Below are 14,660 nucleotides of genomic sequence, written 5' to 3'. Positions count from 1 at the left end.
TGCCCCTTGGGAGTTTGCCCATCCTCTTGCCAGGCAGGCCGCTCTCCCCCGCAGAGCCCTGCGCTGCGGCCTGCGCTGCCTGGGAAGCCCGGGCCACCCTCACCCCCACCTCCGCTATCTTCAGAGCTCAGCAGTTCTGGCCTCTTTGACTAGGTCACCTGTTAAACCTCCTGCATGTTCGCACTTAACTGTTATCTCAGTTGTAGGTCAAAAATGGTTCATTCAAACAACAAGATATCATCTCTCGCCCATCAGACAGGCGAAGATTAAAATTATTGATAATATCCAGCGTTGCCGAGGCTGCGAGAAAACACGCTGTCTCCTTGGCGTCCTATTCGAGTACACCCTGAACGGAAAGAAATCAGGCCGTATCTGTTATTTAAATCATTCCTACCCTTTGACCCTGCATTTCCACTTCTATGAATTCATTCCTCCATATTCATGTAGGAGGATATTCAAGATACATTAAGCTAAAAAAACTCAGAAGAGTATTACTCTATTTTTATGCTTTTAAAGTACATCACATGTATACTTTTAAAAGTTGGAGAAACAAGCGAAAACCTGTTGGCAGTGACTATCTCTGGGGAGGGAGTATGAGTAGACGGGGCGTTTTTCTTTTCCGTGTTATGTATTTCTGTAATGTTTGATTTTGCTATTTTAGTACTATAGAACAATTTTATAATCTGAAAAAATCTAAACAGTGAGAAGAGGTGATAATTGCACAATTGAGCCTCTCATGTCTATCTAGAGGAAGCTCAATGGGGTCAGCAAATGTTTCTGCCCTAATTGCTGCTCTTTTCCTAAGGCCTTGTCAGTGCCAGACACATAATATGTGCTCATTAAACATTTATTAACTAAGGAAATAAACAGATGAACTGTTTACATGACTCCACAGAATATGGACCCATCAGTACTCCAGGAGTCGACCCCTAGCCACCTCCTCCCCATCTTGAGTTGAACCTCACACTCTAAAACCATGTAGAAGTGCTTCCCCTCCCGCTGCCTTTTTTTCCAGTCTCATTGAACTAACTGCTGTCATTGAGTTCAGGGCCTTTGCATAAGTAGGGACACTCTCTGCTTTATTCACAGCTCCTATGTCTGGTATATGGTAGTCACTCAATAAACATCTCCTAAGTGAATGGATGAGTGGATAGAGTTGGTCAGAGATCTACAACTTTACTTACCAGGTTTCTATTTCATCTGCAAAGCTCTGGGGCTACTGTAACAAATTACCACATAGTTGGAGACTTTAAGTAACACACATTTATTCCTTGACAGTTCTAGAGGTCAGAAATCAAACCTTGGTTTAACTGTGCCAAAATCAAGGCCACACTCTCTCCAGAGATTCTAGGGGAGAATTTGCTTCTGGCCTCTTCGGCTTCTGGTGGCTTCCCGTGCTTCTTGGTTTGTGCAGGCTACATCACACGCATCCTCAGGGCCAGTATCCAGTATCTTCAAACCTTCCCGTGCTCCATCTTTACGGTGACTTCCCTCCTGTGAGTGCCACTATAAAACCTCCCTTGGCCTAGCTATTAAGTCAGGATATGTGCGATGGCATTTCGGGCCCAGCTGGATAATCCAGGATAATGCCTCCAGCTCAAGATCCTTACCCTAATCACCTCTGCTAAGACCTTACGGTATCACGTAACACTCATAGGTTTCAGGGATCAGGACCCAGTGTCTTTTGGGGCCACCAGTTTCCTGCAGATATCATTAGTGCCTTTGTGAAACACCTTTGCAAAATCCAGACATGTCATGTGTCTAAAATTTCTCTTTCCAGTCCCTCTGTTAGGATGTTCCATGAAGAAGGGTCTGGCAAATGCTCTACCACTGTGAAACGCAGACCTCAGAAAAGGAAAACAAGGGGCCTAGAATTCCTTTACCACTACTGGCTTCCCTGGCTCACGAATTCTTGAGAAGCAGAGGAACTTGAGGAAGGGGAAGCTCCTCCTTAGTGGTCTCCATCTGACATGCAGCCAGCACCCACTGGGAGGAACAGACAATTACTGAATGGGTAACAAGACAAAGTTCATTTAACAGTGAGCTTTGCCTGCGGAGGGTCTGGGCTTTGCTCATATCTGGTTTCTCTCCCTCCCTGGTAGTCCGAAGAGGGTTGTATTTTGACTAAAAATACTCTTTGACTTTTTTGTGATACTAAGATGGGGATAGGGAGAGCAAATGGCACTGAATAGGCAAAAGAAAGATGAGTTCATCTAATTTTTTATGCAATCCATAAAAGCATCGCAACTGGAGAGGGCCGCTCAAACCCGTTAATAGGGTCATTCCACATAACTATTTCCAAACCCCTGGTATGGACCACAGAGTCGCACCATCAGCCTGGGTCCCTGCCAATAGGAGCAGGCTATTCTACAATTCCTACGTTTATTAATCTTTCATAGTTCCTTGTCAAGATGACACTCATGTGGGACTTTGGTCCCCATCTCCAGACCCCCACCAAAGAGTTCTCTTGTGAAGGCATCAGCAGCGGGGTTTGGCATTCTGAGATTGCACCTGGGCTGGACCCTGGAGTCTCCACTGTTGGGTGGAAGCTCTGAAAGGTAACGCAACCGGCCTCTGCACCAGGGTGGTGGTGCTCACTGGCTCTGTGTGGTGCTCACCCTGCCAGGAGAGACTCTGGTGAAAGGCTGGGCGGGAGTATAGTGACCACCAAGTGGATCATTACCAGGTCTGAAAGTGGAGAGAGGGTTCTCTTCTCGCTCTCACCCCTGAGGGTGAACACCGGCAGGGCCAAGCAGGCACAGTGGAGGACCAGAGAGAAGCGGGATGCTCAGGTCTAACTTTAAAGACAGAGAGGGGAGTCTTTGAGGCTCACGTGTGCTTCAAGCCAACATAAGCAGAGTCAGAGCCCAGCTACAAGCTCACCCACCTGGTCCTCGCCAGAACTGGATGCCCAGCAGGCCCTCCTCCATGGTGTAGAGGATCTGCCATGAAGCCGGGAGACTCCGTTCCGTGAAAACTGTTGCTCTGGGGGAGCTACAACAGACTGACGTTTTTTGACGATGTATTAGATTCTTGGGTTGGTGCCACAATTTTTTTTTTTTTTTTGAGAATGCATCAGTGTAATTATAAAACACATCAATGGGACAACATGATTCATCCTGCAAAAAATCTAAACAAACTAGTCCCTTCCAATTCCCGTGATAGCCTTCCATGAATGGAGGCTCACATTTTGTGGATGAGAAAAAGAACGCATATCACGAGCTCTTACTTGCAGTGTCTTATCTGTGAATTTGTAAAGTAACTAAACCCCTTCTGAGAGGTTTACTGAAACCTCGTTCTATAGAAATAGAAGCAAAAATTACACCTCATCTATGATGCTCGGACTGCAAAGTTTGAAACAAGGAGCTCAAGGGTTTGAGAGCTTCGGATGAGACTGAAAATTTCACAGTATTTTACTGAAAACTTGGTCATTTTAAAAAGTACATAACTAAAGGAGAAGACTGATAGATAAGATTACATACAAAATAAGGACTTCTGAATCTACACATACACATGCACACACAAAAGTCTATATAAAAAGTTAAAGGACAAAGAGCAAATCAGAAAAAAACTTCTCAACATAACATAAAGGGTCATTTTACTATTCAGTAGGAAAAAGATGGACGGTCTAATGGAAAAGTGGGCAATAATTTAAAAATAAAAAAATATAAATCATCAATAATCAAAGATACAACTGAAAATAACCAGGAGATAAAATTCTTTCAGATTGAAAGATGGAAAAGAGTGACATGTTCTGTACAGTCAAGGCCACGAGGGAGTGGGATTCGCACACTGCCCAGCAAAGTCTGGCAATTCCAAATTTTTAAATGCATATCCTTTCCCCTTTGACTTGGCGGTTTCATTTACAGAAAAGCATCTTTAAAACAATCATGGATATACAAAAGAATTTCGCTACACAACATATTCGTTACAGCATTGTTAATAATAATATTTAATAGAAAGGAGAGCAACAGAGTAGAAGAAGGAGATGGGGAGGGAGGGAGAGAGGAAGGGCATGGGGAAGTACTGGAGAACGAGACTTACCAAATTACGCTACATTCATGCGCAAAGGTACCACAATGAATCCCGCTTACATATACAACCATAATGTGCTGATTAAAATAATAATATTATTTATTACAATTATGGTTTACTAGTTAAAATAAATGATAATTTATAATAATATAGCATATGGAGGGGCAGGAGGAGGGAAGGGAAAGAGAAGGTGCTGGAGAATGAGACTGATCAAAGTGTTATGTGCGTGTATGAATCTGGCATAAAGATTCCCACTATTATGTATAATTATAATGTATTAATAAAAATAATATATTTAAGGGTTGGGATTATGGCTCAGGGGAAGAGCACTCACCTTACATGTGTGAGGCACTGGGTTCAATTCTCAGCATCACATATAAATAAATAAAAATAAAGCTCTATCACCAACTAAAAAAAGTTAAATAATAATAATAATATATTTATTATATAATAATAACCTGCCAGTTCAGGTAAAAGCTGAAACAACCTAAATGCCCCAAATTGGGGATTCATTAAATATTTCAGAGTTTAAGAATAAACATTCACTAGAATATTATATAGTCCTTAAAAGTGATTGTTAAAAAGTGATTATATTGATCCATCTTAACTAATTATCCTATAGTTCTAAATACATGGAATTATGTGGTAGCTTTGTATCCATATCCACATAGTATATGTGGAATGTCCCTCCAAGTAAAGTGGCTTAGGTCACAAGTTTATAAGTATATGCTTGATTAATAAATAGATAAATAATGTATGGATAGTATATACAGATATACATGCATATAAATCATTTCCAGGTTATGATAATTCTTACTTATGTCTTTCTTCATTGCTAAGTTTTTTGCAATGGTTATTTTAAACCATTTCAAAAAGATAGAATGCATATGTGGGCAAATATCTGTAAGCTGGGAGTATCTCTGTTGGCCACTGAGAATTCACAGAATAATCAAGAAGAGCAAAGTACATCACTTAGAGTTAGGGTAACCATATAATTTATCTTCCAATCCTGGACATTTTGGGTCCAAAGGAGGAAGCTATCACTAATTTTTACTGGTATGACCAGCATAATCCAGGACTCCCAGACAAACGTGGCCATTTGGTCAGCCTGATTAAAAGGAAAGTTTTGTTTTCCTTGCCTCTGACAATGACTCAGTGTTGGAGTGTGACAGGGTAAACCACAAACATAGAAACTACCCTTTTCTCAGTAGAACAGACTGCAATTTCTAAACATGCCAACAAGAGGTTAAAGCATCCTTAAAAGTTCATTTTCTCACCTAATTAGCTCATTCATATCAATAGAGGTCTAATTTTAGAGATCTGTTCTTGATAAAATTATTTCTCAAAGAAATAATACCACTTGGCTGAGAACACACTGTATTATTACCCACGTGCTCGTACACTGTGGATTTGAATCTTGGAAACACCATGTAACCCTCTCAAATGCCTCTTGATTCCAGACCCCCTGAGACTCACCTGTGGCCAGGGCTTTGTCTGAGGGAAGTGTTATCTCTGACCCCGGCTCCTCCTGAAGATGGCTGTGCCCCCACCAGGCAGCACTGGGTCACTCTGCCCACCAGCTTTTTTTTTTTTTTTTAGTTGTAGATGGACACGATACCCCCATTTACATGTGTGGTGCTAAGGATCGACCCCGCGCCCCACGCAGGCGAGGCAAGTGATCTACCACTGGGCCACAACCCCGGCCCCGCCGCCAGCTTTGACTGTCCTCCCACCTGTGGCAGTCCAGCTCAGGTTTCTTTCTCTGCGAGGCCTTTGCTATCCCCACCCAACCTGTCCTGCTCAGCTCCTGTGGCATTTATTATCTGCAATCAGGTCAGCGCCTGCTCATAGGCTATCCTGTTCTCTAGGTCTTGATTGCATATCCATCTCCCTCAACCAAAGGAGGCTCCTGGCGAGAAAAGACTCTCAAGCCGTCCCACGCGGCACTTAGTATACCGCCAGTTCAGGTAAATCTGTCAACCTCTCTTATTCCAATTATAAAATGGGGATTGTAATTCCTTAATATGGTCCATCTCAACCCAACCAGGGTAGTTACTAGGCATTATATGAGACACTTTTATTAGTCCAATACCCTCAATGCCAGGATATTTGCATAAATAGAAAAATAAAGACTTTTTCAAGGGCAGTAACTGCTGAGGCCTTCCTCCTCTAAAACACTATGAGATGACTCACACCAAAAACTCAGAACAAACTTAGAACAGAACAATCCCATCGGCAGCGCAGTGTGAGCCCATGTGTTAAGGAGAGTTGCGTAGGTACTTAGGACAAATGCTTGGGCAGGCTATTTTAACACTCACAATACTATCACTCCCATCTTACAACGTTTCACTTTCTTTTTAATTCTCCCAGTATCAAAAGGCCAACGTGAAGTTTATCAGTCCATTGATTCTCCAACATTTGCACCCCGCCAAGAGTCCAGCACCTGCCGTTACTTGGCATTGATTGTAACCTAAGCAACACACGTTGCTCAATCAATCGTGGGTCAATCTATAATTGAAACGATACTCTTTGCACCTCCCCAACTGTCAAATTTATGAAACTGATACACATGTCAATGTCTCTTTCTCCAAGGCAAGCTCAGAGACTTAAGGGTGACTTAAGCTCTAACTGCAGTGTGAACATCCAAAATTAGATTCCCAGGTCATTTTACTTATCCATGACGCAAGGCAATGTGTTTCTCATGCACAGGAGATTTCATGGGAAATCTGCTGACTCAAGTGTGTTCCTTGTAACTGGCATTGCTCCACAGCACCAACACAGATCATGCAAGGGAGGGGATGCCTATTCAAGCACAAAGTAAGACTCACAGTTGAACTGGAGAGTCACCAATAGCACCATTCCTTCTGCTATTTCAGCTAGCATCATACTGAGGATTAGGAAAAGACACATCTTCTCCAAGAAACTTTACTTCCATCTGATAGGTAACAGTCTTATACTACTGATTGTCTTAGAATAAGCCACTTTATAGCCATCTGCTAAGTAAGCCATTGTAATAAATCTATGACATCTGTAATGTGAATATCAATCCTTTAGAAGCAGATCGAATGTGCAGTGTACAACCTATACGTCAGTGCTGGCCAGGTGTTTATAACTTGAGAATATAGGAGATCAGTGGGAGGGAGCCATTCGTTATTTTACTTCCACCCCCCCACCAGCCCCAATTTCATCATCTATAAATTGGGAATAATAAGAGCTATGTAGAATGGGTGTCTTAGCACTGATCAGCCTTCCCATTGGAATAGTAAAGCAATGGTCTGTAAATGACTCCAACAATAAGAAAGAGAAGACATTACTTGATTACATTACATAACGATAGCCGTAAGATAGAGTTCGCATTCCCTTCACTTCTTCCAAGTATCATTCACCCGATAACCAAATCTGGGTTTTGAAATATTGAACATGAAAAGACTTTGGGTTTTTCTAGTAGCCATGATGGGTCTCACAGCCCCACCACACATTCTGGCTAGATTTTGGGGTGATCAGAGAAGCCCACAGTGGCAAAGTTGTTAATAAAGGCTAGGCTTTCATTACCCGAAAAATAAAAAGAGAAGAAGAAAACCCGAAGTTCACTAGCCTGCACCAGGATTTCCCAGTCTCATCCCCAGCACATTGACTGGAGGAACCTTTGCCGTGGGAGGCTGCTCTGTGCCTCACATGGTAGCGAGTACAACAGCATCCCTGGCTTCCACCCACTGGATGGCCGTAGTACCCTCGACCCCAGGCATGGCAACCAAAACTGCCTCCAGACATTGCTAAATATCCTCTGGGAGGAGGGATGGCAAAATGGTCCTTGGCTGAGAAACACTGGTCTACATGGGAATTTAAATTTACAGCCCTCGCATCATTCTCGCCAACGATGACCTCCAACCAAAGGGGACCTGGACTTCAAGATCCGCTATGACTGTTTTGTGACCTTAAAGACAATAGGCTTCTGTTTCCTGTCATATAAATGAAACCTCTCATTTCCAGAACCTCCTCTCTGAAAAGGAGTTGAGCTAGGACTGAGGGAAAGGTGTCCGAGCATCACAGCTTAGGCGTCCCCCAAGCTCACTGGGTGCAGGGCCACCTTCTGAGGTCCCAGCACTGTCCCCTTCCCTGAAAAACAGTGCTGTTACCACCCAGGGCTGGCACGAAGTAAAGCTAGATCACTTCAGCCTTCCTACTATGGCTCCCATTAAGCATAAACTCTCAACTTTCCATCGCACAGCCATCTGAGGCCAGGTCACTTAATTAAGAACTTGGGTGAAAAAAAAGAAATGACAACCCAGAAAACCTTACAACTGGATACGGGTTTGAAGGAATCCAGAGTCACACTGAGGTCATCCAGACAAATGCCCCTACTAGATGCTGCCAGGCCCAGCCCTCAGCCAGAGTCCACCTGCCTCTTTCCCATTCCCTGGAGAGATGTCAGTCCTGGCCTCTCTGGGAGGCTCCAGGGCCCCAGCCCCAGCTCAGGCCTGCTTCTTCCCTTTCCTCCAGTCTTCATTTCCATGGCTCCATTTTCTTCCTTCTAGGATGATTGACAGATGGGAGTGTTCACATCATTCAGGAAAATTCCCAGCTACTATGACAGGCATTGGCAATGCGTTTCCCTAAGCCTGAGATACTAGGTTTGGAAAATCACTTTGGGGGAAGCATCGCCAAGACCTAAGCTAGCTGTAGCCATTGAGCCCATCTTCAGAGGATCCTGTGGATAAGAAGTGAAGTTAGGTTTCCTATAACTCTCCTGACAAGGTCCAGTCTCCATCATGATCTGTCCTATGGAAAATGTCACGTGTAACACACTTCTTGGGAATTATAACCACCTTTTTAGAAAATCTTTTAAATCCATAGTGGAATAAAAAATTATTTTTCTAATAGGGAAGCATATTTTTAAACAGGAGTAATTAAAACAGTGTGGAATCGGTGCAGGAATAAACAGCTCAAGCCATGGAACAGAAAAGAGAATTGAGGAACAGATCCATGTATTTAGAAGACAACAAGTGGCAGATCTCTATAGACAGAAAAGACTATTTAATACACAGTGCTGAAGGCAACTGGAAATTGGAAAAAAAATTAAAAATTAAATTTTTATGTCATATCATCAGCTAAAACAACTTGGAAAGGTAAATATAAAACAAAAACCTATACAGCATAAAAAGAAAATATAAGAAACTATTTTATGACCTTGAGGAAGAGGAGGTCTTAAGAAGACACAAAGTCTGGTATATCTGACTACATCCAAAATGGAAAAAAAAAAAATGTGTATGGAAAAAACACCATCAACAAGATTAAAAGAAGAAAAGCAACAAGCTGGAAAATTACCTTATTTTCAAACAAAAGATCTAAATTTAGAACGTATAGACAAGTCCTACGAATCAATACAAAGACCTAAAACTACCAATAACAAAATCATCAAAAGATACCAATGGCAATGTACAGAGTGAAAATTCAATGATCATAAGAAAAATGCTTCAAAAATACCCTAGAAACAAGGGAAAAACAAGTTAAATATTTTTTACTCACGATATTGGCAAAAATTAAAACATTTGAAAATGTTGAGCACTAATTAGGGTGTGAAGAAAAGGGCACATGCCTATGCTATGTGTGGGAGTATATAGTCAGTTGTCTCAGAAGACAATTTGGCAGAACTATTAATGTGGAAAATGCACATACCCAGCAATTCTACTTCTGTGCAGAAATACTCCCTCAGGTACGCAGAAAGCAGATATAAAAATAAAGATGATGACTAACCTATTTTTTGTAAAACCAGAAACCTAAATGTCTATCAATAAGATAGTAAATAAATAGACCCTAGATCATTTTATGGAATACTATGCAGCAGTTAAAAAGAGTGAGGCGTTCTACATGTAAGGACATGTAATAGTATGTATGAGAAAAAAATTGCAGAAAAATGTCCACAAAATAAAGCCATTCATATTTAAACACATGCACATGTACACATACACTCACATGCATGCAGCAGTATTATCTACACCTGTAATCATAGATATTTAATTTAGATAAATGTAAAGAAATGGCATGACCTGTGAGTAGGGGAGGGAATAATAGAAGGAAATTTCCCCCTTACCTCTGTTGTTTTAATATTTTTGGAAGAAAACCTGTCCTTGTAGGATTTTTAGAATTTAATATTGCTTCTTTTAGAAAAGAAAAGAAAGAAATGTTTCTAAGATGAAAAACATTAGCAGAGACTCCCATTCTGCTTACACCGTCATGCAAAGGCAGCACTATCCCCAAACAGACTGAATTTTTCAGATCCTTTGCATAACAAAAAGGTCTTCCAGGATCTTTCCTGAACAAAGGGCTATTTACTGTACCACGATGTACATGTCAAGATCAAGTTTTGGGCAGAAGTTTCAGAGAGGGGTCTCCACATCATTGTTGCAAGGACAGCACGCCGTGCAAAGGTAAGAGCAGAGCTTCGGTCTCCAGTTTCCTTTCTAAGCCAAAGGATGTCTGCCAGGAGCAACCACAGGTATCCCTCCCCACATCAAAGTGCCAGCCTGTTTCCAGCTGGCCACTGCTGTCTACAGTGTCTAATGCATTGTAACTACAAATTACACAGTGAACATTTGTGACTGTCTACTACCTACCAGGCCTTATGCCCAAGGCTCAGTAGCTCAGTACCCAGAATCTTACCTGACCCTCACAATAATCTCAAGAGAAGTACTCACTTAATAGCTGAGGAAACTGAGGTTCCAATGGATTAAGAAGCAAATGGATCTCAAGCAAATAACTGTAGGGCAACTGTAACCTTCACCACTGATCTCCAGCTCTTGCTCTGGCCTCCAACCTGCATTGTCTCCCCAACTGTGAGTTTAGATGGTGAGTTTGGAAAGGTAGATGGGCTTGGCTCCAATTAATATGTATATATGAATGTTAAATTTTTTCATATTTAGGTTAAGGGACAAAAGTGATATCTAGTGAAAAGAGAGAGAGGAATTACCATTCCTCCTGACCTTGAGAATGGGGCTGGATCTGCCATACTCAGTGAGCAGAGTCCTCCACCATGGGAGTGGTTCCAGGGATTCCTAAGGGTTCAAAGTCATGATGATTCTGCTAAGGGGTTAAGGCACTCCCACTGAAGCTTTTCTGCCCCAGTCGGAATGCCAATTTCACATTTTTACAATCACATTTTTTAATGGCGTCCATGTTTATCCAGACCTGCTCATGCTGGGGCCCAGTGGAAACCAATAAGCAAAAGCCTGGAATTCCTCACTTCCTTCCTACTCCTATTGCTACTGGGGGTCTTTTAGCCCAGTCCTGTTTTTAATCCATCAGCATATGAGGGGCAGGAAAGAGGGAGGTAAAGTTGTCTGACAAGCAAGGTAGAGGGCACATGTGCCCTCCAGATGCTAAGGGACTTTAGAAAAAGTAACAAAGCATGTAACACTCCCCCGCCCACCCCCCAAATTACAATTCTCCGGGAGAGCAGGTTAGGAAAATACATTTAGAGAGAAGAGTAGCAGATGGGATGGATGGATTCGATCAAGGCAAAGAACATCAAACAACTCCAGGGATATCTCACTTCAATGGAACATGCCTTTTTCTCCTTGCTGCCTCCAGGTAACTCGTGACAACCAACTGTCTAGGTAGGAAGCAGGGACATTTCAACCCCAGCAGGCATTTAATAGCCCCAAATGAGAGAGCACATACCCCTCTTCTCTTCTGTTCAATACTCTGATGAATCTGCACATAAATCATGATAAGTGAATGCAGGATATATATAAGGTGCACATTTCTACAGAACCATGTGTTATTCAAATTAAATAGGTATTTTCCATTGTCATCTCCATAGAATGGATTTCTTTATTTGATCTATGGGAGAGTCTCCTTTTTAATTAAACCAACCATTCTGTCATTTTTCTAAGAAAGATAATAAAACAATAAAAATATTTATATCCTCTTTATCTCCCTAAACATTAATCATGAGAGGAAGCAAGTGTTGGGCCTTTGCTAGAGAGTTTATCACACAAACATTATACTAACATGCTTTAAATTACTGTTTTGCAGGTCACTTTATTCCTATTAAGAGTGTGTAAGATTCTTATTGCCTCTGACAGTATGTGCAATCATTTACTACCAAAAGGAATTCAGATCTGCAGTAAATTTGCCATAAGCATGGTTGATATATGAATATAAATGTATATTTGACAATACATATGCACCATATTGACCTGAACACTAAACACACTGACCTCAATTTTCATCCAAAGTGAAATGTAAACACCTAGTTTGATGAGCAATGCTTTCTTTATTCTTTGACTCCCAGCTATGCAATTTAATTGACAGCTGTGTTATCCAACAAAGTCATAGGTGGTTTTATAGTTTCACCAATTTGAGATTATAATCTCTAGTTAGTGGAGAAACTGGGGAATGTTTAGACTACAAACCACAAGTACACATTACTCTAACAATATATATGTATTTGCATTATCAGTTAAACATGACAATGTATCCAATATCTGTAGAGATGCTAAATCACTATTAGATTTCAGCCCACACTTTACTATGTTACAAAGTAAAATCCTCCCAGCTAGAAGGGAACAACTTCTAGGCTGTCATACCATCTTCAGGGTTCTGGGTAACAGCCTCCACCTGAGAGACTCCACACGGGAAGTAAGCTAATGTTAAAATATGAAACCACTGACATTTTTCTCTATGACTGAGGGACCCTGATGTCTGATGATAAGCCATCTTTGATCTTTTTGAGTGATATAAAGTGTCTTCCAGGGGAGAATACAGAATTCTGAAAGTTTAAGTCACTGATTCCCAGAAAGTGGACTTACATGGCTATGGACAGGATTCAGGTCCTCCCAGCCTGTTGGACTAGGGACCTCATATCTTCACTGGCCAGAGCCTTCTGGGTACAAGGTACAGAGGTTTCCTGCCACACAGAGCTCTCCATAGGGCAGCTCACAACATGGCCTGGGGCTTCCCTTAGAGCAAGAGAACAAGCAAGACAGAAGTCATAGCCGTTTTGTAATCTAAGCCAGAGGTGACATCCCATTACTTTTGTTATATTCCATTTGTTAGTATTCGGTTTGTTAAAATCAAGTCACCAGGTCCAGCCCACACTAAAGGAGTGGGAGCTGGGGATGCAGCTCAGTGGTAGAGTGCTTGCCTAGCATGTAGGAGGCCCTGGGTTCAATCCAAATGTAAAGGGGAGGGAATCACACAAAGTGTGAAGCCCAGAAGATAGGGATCACTGGGACCATCTTAGAGGCTCTTGCACTTCATTGCATGCACTATAATAAAGGAATAAACACCATAATAGATAATGAATAGTGGGGAAATAAGAAAGCAGAATGGAAGGGAAATGTTCTAGTGATGTACTGACTATTTATACCTCTGCCGGTGCTTGTGCTCATGTGCTCTCTCTCTCCAAAATCCAGCTAAACATTCTACCCTGTGACAGGTGCTTTGTCTGGATGTTCTCTAACCCTGTCTCTTCTTCACCAGTAAGCACCCCCAGAGTTCAAGTTTCAGCTCTTCATACCATGAACATTTCAGCACTATTTTTCTAACCAGCTCTCATACTCCAATATGTCCAGGACACCAAAGTCAGAATAATCTAAGTCACACTTAACTTATCTTTAGAGTGCAGAAAGCCCTCAGTGCCTCCCTAATGTCAAACAAAATCTAGATGCTATAGGCAGCCATTCAGCACATCATTTGACCCAGGCCTGGCTAGTAAAACTCATCATCCCCGGTAACAACTCGGCATCCCAGGCAAACCAGCAGAGACTTGAAGCCTCTGCTGATATCATCGCTCCCCCTTCCTTGGCAAGACCAGTCTTTGCCTCATCATTATAAATCCTTCCCAATTTCCAGGACTCAAAACAGATCCCATCTTCTCTGGGACACATTTTCTGATCACTCCTAACTATTTCAATTCCTCCTATGAACAAGTGAAGCTGCAAGAGACCACAGCACTCACTGCACTGGTCAGTCACTGTGCATGTGTCATGTTTCTCCAAGGAGTGGATAAGGTTCTCTCCTCCCTTCTTCCAGAGACCACCGATCTGCACCTCTGTGAGGGCCAGGAGAGATCTCACATGTCTTCCCTTCCTGAGGGTGGCGGGTCCATGAGAGGTAAGGTTGGCTGGAAAGATGGATGGAAGGAAGGAAGGAAGGAAGGAAGGAAGGAAGGAAGGAAGGAAGGAAGGGAGGGAGGGAGGGAGGGAGGGAGGGAGGGAGGGAGGAAGGAAGGAAGGAAGGGAGGGAGGGAGGGAGGGAGGGAGGAAGGAAGGAAATGTCAAGCACAGTGCTTAGAATATCATAAGAGGTCAATGCATCACGAATATTTGTTATCACCACCTATCCTTAAAATGCGAAATCCACACCTTAGTTTTGTGTAGGGACCCTACCGAAGAGAGCAAAGGCAAGTGAGATTTATTCACCGCAAACATCACGGCTGAGGACACATTTGTAACTGCTTCTTCATCACCCATCCTAACACTGGCTTTCAGTTACAGGAGGCCAAGTGCCAGAGCATTAGATGACACAACTAGGACAGAACTCAGGAAGTATAAAGCAACTTCAAATCAATATTTCAGCAGTGGGACAGATGAGCACTTGGGAAACAGCACTGGTGAAAACTA

At 42.2% G+C, this 14,660-nt stretch overlaps 1 long non-coding RNA gene across 1 annotated transcript; it reads right to left on the bottom strand.

The window, feature by feature from the left end:
* LOC306668409 lies at positions 1–4,405 on the bottom strand. Its single transcript, XR_013765864.1, has 3 exons — positions 4,370–4,405; positions 2,888–3,004; positions 1–1,845 (listed from the first exon to the last, which is right to left on the bottom strand). It is a non-coding gene; the product is annotated as an uncharacterized lncRNA (long non-coding RNA).
* Positions 4,406–14,660: the final 10,255 nt, after the last annotated feature.

This window comes from Sciurus vulgaris, assembly GCF_902686455.1.
Source record: "Sciurus vulgaris genome assembly, chromosome: 8".
Taxonomy (NCBI): Eukaryota; Metazoa; Chordata; class Mammalia; order Rodentia; family Sciuridae; genus Sciurus; species Sciurus vulgaris.
The sequence above is the reverse complement of the archived record's forward strand: the minus strand, read 5'-3'. Positions and strand labels throughout refer to the sequence as shown.